This window comes from Tupaia chinensis, unplaced genomic scaffold (genome assembly GCF_000334495.1).
Source record: "Tupaia chinensis unplaced genomic scaffold, TupChi_1.0 Scaffold000047_1, whole genome shotgun sequence".
Classification (NCBI taxonomy): Eukaryota; Metazoa; Chordata; class Mammalia; order Scandentia; family Tupaiidae; genus Tupaia; species Tupaia belangeri.
Genome location: NW_006159505.1, coordinates 4,377,380 through 4,386,630, shown reverse-complemented (window position 1 = coordinate 4,386,630; position 9,251 = coordinate 4,377,380). Strand labels below are relative to the sequence as shown.

The window sequence follows — 9,251 nt, the reverse complement described above, 5'->3', positions numbered from 1 at the left end:
GGGAAGATACAGACCCTGAGTTAGTCAGTAAGGCTGTTCCTTTGAACTGGGTTTCAGTTGCCAAGGTCTGTGCCCCCTTCCTTGGATACATCTGACGAGCAGGCCATGGTTGATTTCCACTGTCCGCAGGAAGGCCTATAATGAGCTCCCCACTATGCCTCTGCCTCCGTAGCTGGAGGGCTTTTGCTGTTCTACCCGCTGCGTCTCAACCTGTCTGCCCACAGCCTCCCCAGTCATCTGATCCAGACCAAGATGATTCTGGGCAGAGGCCTGGGCTAGAAGGTGAGCGGGTGAGGCTGCAGACCCATTCCCAGGCCTAGGCCCAGAGTGAGTAAGGCCTCAGTTTCCCCACTTTCTTCACAGGGTTACCGACCTTTATTCCCTAGGATGACTGTGAGATGTCATTTATGGACAGCCCCTTAGCATGTCTAGGACATAGTTGGTGAGCAGTGTCACTTGTCCCCTTCTACAAAATGAGGATGATAAAACTTGCCCTGAATACCTCCCAGGGTTATTTTGTGGGCCAAATGGGATGTGGGGCATGAGAACACTTGGTGAGCCATGCTATGCCGTGCCCTGCAAATGTAATGGGATGGGGTTCTTAGCTGGGTTGCACCCGCTGGCCCAAGGCCCCAGGCACTGATGGGAGCTGGTCCTATGGTACAGGCATGGGAGGGTCCTCTGGGGGCTGGGGGTGGGCAGAGATCCAGGGATGCTGCCGCACAAGCCACAGACCCTGGGCAGGTCTGGACTCGGATGAGCTCTCCTTCTGAACCCGGATGAGCTCTCCTTCTGAACCCATGGCCAGAGAGAGGTAGACAGGCGGACTTGGAGCCTGCAGGAGGGCTAAGGAGCAGCGGGCCCTGATGACAAGAAGAAGGAGTGTCCTCGGAGCCTCATCTGTCTGTTGGGCTGGAGGCAGGGCCTTTGTGAAGGCGGGTGGTGCTCGGATCGCCTCTGGGCCCTTCCTCCAGCCCCGAGGCGGATTCACCATGAGGCTGGGAAGGCCTCTCTGGCGTCAGTCTTACTTCTCTGCAGATTGGAGTTAACATCCACCTTCCAGGAAAGGTTGAAATCTTAAACCACAGGCGAAGCTGCCTGGTGCAGCCCTGGGATTGTCCTGGGAGCGCAGGAAGTGCTGGCGGAAACTGGCTTGACATGAAACAGGGAGCCCACCCCTTCCACTGGGCTCAAGTCTGTCCTAGTGCCCATCTCATTCACCTCTCTGAACCTTGCCTGGTGCTGGGTGTTGGGTTGCCGGCTGCTGGGGTGGACTGGAGTGGTCAGCTGAGCTAAAGAGATGAAAGTGTTCCCGAACGGTGGGAGAGCTCCCCTGGGGAGGGGCTGTGGAGGGGCTGGGGTAGAAGTCCCCACTGGCCCTCCTGCTCCGAGGCTAGGGGAGGAATCCAGCTGGTTCTGGGCCTGAGAAAAGCTGCCAGGGAAGGCTGACCTGCCCCTTCCTGCTCCGATGGCAAGCAGGCAGGGGCATCGCAGAGGCAGGGGAGGGTACTGAGTGGGCAGTGGCTTGCCTGTTGTCCCTCCCCAACATCATCCCTCCCCTCACTTCAGAGAGGGGAGGAGGAGCAGGCTGGCATGGGGGCTTTGAGGAAAGACCATGGCCTTGGGGTCAGGCTGGGTTTCAAATTGTACCCCTGCTGCTTATCGATAGTTACATAATCCTTCCGAACCTTGATTTTCTCATCTTTTACATGGGGTTGGCACCCTCTGCCCAGTCCATAGTGGTAGTAAGGCCTAAGAGAAATGGCGTAGGGCATCACGTTTATTGGGCACACAGTAGGTGCCCAATAAATGCTAGGTGCCCCTCTCTCCTGTCCCATGACCCTCGTCAGCCTCTGTCTTGCATTCTCATAACATTCCTCAGCCCTGACACAGTGTCTTCGAGTCTCCTTGAATCAGTTTGCAAGAGGCAGCATTGGCCCAAAGGAAAGAGCACTCTGTGTTAGCTGGAAACTCCCTCACTACACACCTACTATGTGCTCCTGCCAGAGTACTACTGTGTGTTCTCTGCCCTACAGAGCTGAGCATACCCATGTAGCTTTTGCTGCATCCTCTGGGGCAGTTGCTGTTCTTTCTCAGAGCACTTAGCGCCCCTGTGTCAAGTCAGTATTTCCTTGACCCACTGGAGGTCCAGTGCTGCAGAGCTGGGTCAAGTCCCGGGGCCTACCACCGGGCACGCAGGTGTTTGAGCTGAACACATGGCTATCTTTTCTCTTTCTTCTCTTCCTTCTTTCTCAGCCTGGCTCACCTCCCAGCCTGGCCCCTTTCTATCAATAGTTGGGGCAGGTTCCCCTGCTTTGTTCGGCCTCGCCGAGGTCTTCATCTTTAGAAAGGAGAAAGCAGTAGGACCAGAGAAATCCAGCGCGCAGCAGATCCTGGAACACGCTATTACTGCCAGCTGCTATTTTCAAATGGTCTCCAAGGGTCCTTCCTGTCCTGACCTTTAGCGATCTCTGCCTCTGTCAGGGAGAAGACTGGGAGAACATTCCATTCCTCGCAGACCCTCTCTCCTGGCCTCACAATGGATTTGGAGCCCTGCGCACACTGTTTATGTTTCCCCAGCAGAGTTTATTACCCGGCCGGACCTTCTGCAATTAATTATAAGTGAAGCAAATAACTTGTCCCTGGGAGGCTGGGCTTGGCATAAACATTTACATATAGTCGGGGCCAGCCCAGGGGCCGGGCTTGTCCCTGGGCCTTGGAACAGAGAGGGGAGGATCAGGTTGGGTGGGGTGGAATGGCGTTGGTGATGACCCTGTGGCCTCTTCAATAGCTTTCCCAGACTTCTCCTCAGCCCTATGTTGTGCTTATGCTTTCGCTTTCAATTTTCCTAATTACCCAAGAAGTAGAAACCCTGTTTGCAGCTGGGGAAATTGAGGCTCAGCTAAGCTAAGCAACCAGCCCAAGGCCACACAGCTCGGAGAGGTGGCAGGAGCTGAGGGTTCACCTGGCAATTGTGCAGGTAAATAAACCAGGACCAGCAGTTGGTGTAATGGCTATGTCGCCGGATTCCCATGTAGTCGACTGTGGTTCGACTCTCGGACCCGGTGGCTTAAACTCACGCCAGGTGTGTGTACATGTGTGCCCAAGATCCTTAGAGGAGAATGGAGAAGGGATTGCGGTGTGGCCCTCCCCACTGGGGAGGGTGATTTCTCACCTTCTGTCTCTCTGGCAAGCGCATATGCCCTATAGCAAAAACCTCTCCAAATTAAAATAAACAAGAAGGGAGAGGTTGGAAGTAGAGAAACCAGCAAGGGATCATTCATTCATTCCACAAGGATTTGTCAGGCCCCTACATGTGTGAAGGGGGCCTCAGGGGGCAACATGACTGTTAGTGACTGCTCATCCCTACACAGAGTGTCAGAAATTCCCCTAGGATGGTCCCATTTACAGGCTGATGTGTGGCAGAGGTGGACCAGGGAGCACCAGGAAAGTGGTGGCTCCTGTGAGTCTCCCTGGTCTGGAGATGGCTTGAGTGGAAGTTCTCTACAACAGGAAGGGCTCTGTGAGTTCAAACCACACCCCCGCCCTAGGATCTGGAGCCTGCTTTTAGGCAGAGATGCCCAGAGAAGGTTTGTCTCAAGGTCACCCAGCAAAGAAAGGATAGTGGGGACTCCAGGCAGAGTGCTTTCCCCAGTGTTTATGTTTGAACTGTGACGTGACCAATGAGCACAGGACTGGCTGTCCTGCTCCCTGGCTCCACCCACTGCATGGCTCTGAGTCTTGCTTTCTCGGGCCCTTCCCACCCAGAGTCACAGTCTTGCTGTGCAGATCTCTGGAGCCATCTGCTGGGAGCCACCTTCCCTCATTGCTGGGAAGAAAGCAGACCCAGAGAGATACGGAGCCAGGTGCTCCTGCCTGAACCATCTCGGACCCTTGGCCCCAGATCCTGAAGGAGCCCACTCCAGTAGTGAGACTGCAGCCCCCAGGCCTCTGCGGCTTCAAGACATGGTGGAATCTGAGGCTCAGTCTGAGTGGTCTGCACTATGTCAACAGCACATGGGCCAGAGCTCAGCATGTAGGAACTGGTATCCAGGGAAATGTGCCCTGAGGGATGAGTGCATGTGGTGGACAAGGGTGGAGAGAAGGGCACTCAGGTTTGAGAGGTGGAGGGCTCTAATCCAACCCACTATCTCTACCAAGAATGAACTTCAGTGTCATCTTCTAGGGAATGTGGACAGAATGACAGTCTTCACACACATAGTTCTGCTGAAGGTAACGGGCAGTGTCTGACTGCATGGTAGCCAAGGAGTAGGAATAAAAGGCTTAATGTCTCTAGGCGGATGAATGGGTAAACAAGTTGTGGTATGTCCATGCCATTGGATATTATTCAACCATACAAAAGCCTAACTACTGAATCATGCTTTGAAGTAGATGAGCCGTGAAAATGTTCAGATTAGTGAAAGAAGCCAGATGCAAAAGGTCACACATTGGATGAATCAATTTATATGAAATACCTGAAATAGATAAATCCATAGGCAGGGCACAGACATTAGAGGTTGCCAAGGGCCAGAGAGGGAAGAATAGGGAGAGGTTACTTCCCAGGAAAGGGTTTTACTTTGGAGTGACAGGAACACGTTGGAGCTAGGTGGACATGGTGGTTTTGCCCCACACGGCAAATACACTAAGTGCTACTGAATTGTTCACCTTAAAAATGGTAGGTAAAGACCAGCCCGGTGGCATGGTGTCTAAGGCAGCTGGATCCCACATGGCCGACTGTGTGGTTCGAGTCCTGGACCCGATGGCTTGAAAAACACACCAGGCATGTGCCCAAAATTTTGAGAGGAGAATGGAGGAAAAGGACTTGTATGGGTATCACTGCAGGGGTGTGATTTCTCATTCTCTCTCTCTCTCTCTCGCTATCTCTCACTGTCTCCCTTTGGTGAGCACATGCACCTGATAACAAACTAAAATAAATCAAATAAAATAAGGTGTGGTAGGTGAATTTCATCCAACACATTAGTTTGAAAAAAAAAAAACAAGGATAATAGCTTAAAAAGGCAGCGCCTGTTAGGAGGGGATGTGGCTGAGAGTCTGAGTGGTCTGCACTATGTCAACAGCACATGGGCCAGAGCTCAGCATGTAGGAACTGGTATCCAGGGAAATGTGCCCTGAGGGATGAGTGCATGTGGTGGACAAGGGTGGAGAGAAGGGCACTCAGGTTTGAGAGGTGGAGGGCTCTAATCCAACCCACTATCTCTACCAAGAATGAACTTCAGTGTCATCTTCTAGGGAATGTGGACAGAATGACAGTCTTCACACACATAGTTCTGCTGAAGGTAACGGGCAGTGTCTGACTGCATGGTAGCCAAGGAGTAGGAATAAAAGGCTTAATGTCTCTAGGCGGATGAATGGGTAAACAAGTTGTGGTATGTCCATGCCATTGGATATTATTCAACCATACAAAAGCCTAACTACTGAATCATGCTTTGAAGTAGATGAGCCGTGAAAATGTTCAGATTAGTGAAAGAAGCCAGATGCAAAAGGTCACACATTGGATGAATCAATTTATATGAAATACCTGAAATAGATAAATCCATAGGCAGGGCACAGACATTAGAGGTTGCCAAGGGCCAGAGAGGGAAGAATAGGGAGAGGTTACTTCCCAGGAAAGGGTTTTACTTTGGAGTGACAGGAACACGTTGGAGCTAGGTGGACATGGTGGTTTTGCCCCACACGGCAAATACACTAAGTGCTACTGAATTGTTCACCTTAAAAATGGTAGGTAAAGACCAGCCCGGTGGCATGGTGTCTAAGGCAGCTGGATCCCACATGGCCGACTGTGTGGTTCGAGTCCTGGACCCGATGGCTTGAAAAACACACCAGGCATGTGCCCAAAATTTTGAGAGGAGAATGGAGGAAAAGGACTTGTATGGGTATCACTGCAGGGGTGTGATTTCTCATTCTCTCTCTCTCTCTCTCGCTATCTCTCACTGTCTCCCTTTGGTGAGCACATGCACCTGATAACAAACTAAAATAAATCAAATAAAATAAGGTGTGGTAGGTGAATTTCATCCAACACATTAGTTTGAAAAAAAAAAACAAGGATAATAGCTTAAAAAGGCAGCGCCTGTTAGGAGGGGATGTGGCTGAGATGAGCCGTGTATGGTAGGGCCAGGCTATTGGAGAGGGCAGTCTGGCACAAGTCATGGGGCAGAATGGGAGGCAGTTTGGCTGAGTGGTTAAGACCAGGATTCTAGAACAAGACCGCTGGGGTTCAAAGCGGCATGACCTTAGGCGGGGAATTTCGCCTCTGTTTGCTTCAGTTTCCCCATTTATAAAATGAGAATAATAAAGTTTTTATGATAGGAACGTTAATCTTTTATGACAAGCATCTTAAAGTTTTCATGAGGATTAAATGAGTTAATACTTGTAAAGTGCTTGGCACCAAGTTGATCCTGTGTGCTAGCTGATCCCTCCTTCAGGTTTTTATTTATTCGTTCATTTACTGAGCGCCCACGCTGAGCCGAGGCCTGCCCTGGCTCCTGGGGACACGGCTGTGAGCATGACTCAGAGCCTGCTCTCAGGGGCTTCCTCACATCCTGGTGGAGGAGTCAGGCCCCACAGTTCCCTCCGTGCTGCGCCTGCTGTTTCAGCTGTTAATGAAAATTGTTCATCACCTCCTGTCTCTCCAGAGCTGTCTGAGCTGTCCCTGCCTCCCCTGGGACCTGGCAGGACTCCTTCATGGCATTTGAAAATGTGCTAGGCTTGGGGGCTGGTGTCCTTGGCTTGAAAAGACCTTAGGCTGGGCCTGGGCCTTGGTTTCCCTACCTGTCATGGAGAGGTCAGGCTTGCTGGGGTCTGAGGTTCTTTCTTCTCAGTGTTTTCCGGGCTCTGGGTCTCTGAGCTGCACAGGCCTGAGGGGGTCCTAGGCCCTTTGCTGGAAGCGTGAGGACTAGCAGGGTCAGACCAGAGAGCCCTGGAGTATGAGGTCCTAAGGGTTCTAGAGGTCACTAGAGGTCCTTCGAGGAGCTAGGGCATGCCCAAGGGAGCTGCGGGAGGTAAGGGCCATGCTCAGCTGGGGAGGGGCTTTGGTGGCCTCAGCCCGCACTAGGAACAGGTGTCACACCTGCTGAGATTAAAGTGGACTGTCTTTTCGGGGCTGGCATTCTGTCCAGCAAGGGTTGTGGGGGGATTCCTGTCAAATCGCTACCTTTGAGGACTAGGTTCCTGCCTCCTATGGGTGACCATTTGGCCATCATTCAGGCTCAGAGTGGACAAGCTCTCCTGGACAAAACCAGGGCGATTCTAGCTGCTGCCCCTCCCCCTCTGTCACCTCCTTCATGTCCGCCCCTCCCCGCATCCTGATTCTCTTATGTGGTTGCAGATGTGCAGGGGCTAGAGCCAGTGGGTGCTGGAGTCACACCAGCTGATGTGATCTCTGGCCACTCGCTCTCACCCCCTCCTGCTACATCCCTAATCTGGGCCACATTTATTTTTCACCCAGATGAATAATAGCAGCTAAACACACAGCACTTTCCAAAGTCCTTTGCAAACATGAAGTTGCTCATTTAATCCTCATCGCAACCCAAAGTTAGGTTCTGTTGCGATACCATTTTACAGAAGAGGAAACCGAAGCTCTGAGAGGCTCCCCAGCTAGTAAATGGCAAATGCAGGATTTGAGCCCAGAGCTGTCCCGTTGATCCTGCTGACTCCCTGCTTCCACTGCAGCCTCTCCGCCTTCCCCTCTTCAAGCAGCCAAGGAGACCTCTTGGAAGCAGGTCTGCTCATGTCAGTTCTCAGGGCGAACCTGCCAGCATCTTAGCACAGCGAGGCATATAGTCCAGGCCTCTGACCCTGCTGGTCTTGCCCACCCAGTCCCGTCAGCACCTGCAAGCTGCCTTTCCCCAGAGCCTTTGGTTTTGTGAAGCCTGGAGGCAATGGCCCCAGCCCCTCTCAGCCTCTTGGAGTCCCCACTGCCTCTCTCCCAGCTCCCAGCTCAGGCACTCCCTTGGGGAACCCTCCCGGATTCCCCAGGCTGGCTTGTCCCATCCGGGCTTTCAGAACACCCCACTCCCACTTTGCATCATTTATCCACTGCAGGCTGGTTTGGCAGTTTGGCTGCCCACTTACAGGGGACCTCAGCGGTTCTGTGACCTGTGCCATGGTTTCCTGAGCCGTGCAAGCTTCCCAGTCAGCAAGGAAACTTCACATGGACGATTCCACGTCAGATCTGCCCAGATCCCCCTGTCTGGTGGCTTCCAGTGCCCAACGCAGTAGAAGCACTCCGTGTATTTGTTGCCTGTTAGTGATAATAAGAGCTTACGTTCATCACTGGGTGTCAGGCACTGTGCTGGTTCCATCCCCAGAACCACCCTATGGAGTGGGCGCTACCTCAGCTCCACTTTACAGATGAGGGAATTTGCTTCGCTGATGTCTTCTGTGAGTGGATGTTTCAGCTGCCAGGATCAGAACGTGCATGAAAGCAGGAGCCCCAAGTCCCGCCCCTATGAGAGGTGTGGATGAGGGTTGTGAGGAAGCCTCTCATGCAGCGGTGGGAGAGAGGAAGGGGAGAAAAGGCCCCCGGGGCAGGGAATGGATTTACTTTGGGGGTCACTCTTCCTCTTGGGTGCCAGGCCTGCTGCCCACTCTCCTGACCACAGCTCTGTCTCCCAGGCTCGCTTCACCGTCAGAGGCCTGAGGAAAAGGAGGGTGGATTCTCCTCCACAAACCAACGGACCAACGTTATCCCAGAGGCTTGGGCTTCTGACCCGCCTGGAGGCCTGTCCTTTACCTGTGTGGAAGGGTGGGCAACAGGAAAGACCCCAGGGTGGGGAGCACAGAGCTCCGGAGTAGATGGGTTTGCCCACGTGTTAGAGCAGGTCAGGCTCAGGTGCCTGGAAGCCTCTCGGTGCCCAGTGCCGAGTGTGTGTGTGTGTGTGTGTGTGTATGTGCATGGACACGTGTGAGTGCATGCATGTGTGCATGTGATGTGTAGGAGGCGAAGGTGATGACTGCTGCTTTCCCAGTCCCCACAGCACCTCCTCATCCCAGCCTCCTGTCCTACCAGGGGAAAGGCCTCTCAGAAGGCTCAGTACCAGACTGAAGTGTGTGCCAGGCCCCTGTTGCTGGGAGTCAGGGCCTCCTCCGTGCCAGCACCCCTGCTTTGCATTCCTCTGGCCTTCCAGCCGACTCTGGGCTTCCCAAAGGCGAGGCTTCACTCCTGGCCAGGTCAGTGAGTCCCGGCAGACGTGGAGTCTGCACTAACCCCGCCCAGGGGCCCGCCCGCCCAC

General features: G+C 53.2%; 1 protein-coding gene and 1 non-coding gene across 2 annotated transcripts in view; both read left to right on the top strand.

Annotated features, from left to right (window-relative positions):
- ARRB1 (arrestin beta 1) overlaps positions 1-9,251 on the top strand; it is an 87,173-nt gene that overhangs the window by 14,981 nt on the left and 62,941 nt on the right. The window lies entirely within an intron of this gene.
- Positions 914-975, top strand: MIR326 (microRNA mir-326). Its single transcript, NR_129488.1, has one exon. It is a non-coding gene; the product is annotated as a microRNA mir-326 (primary transcript).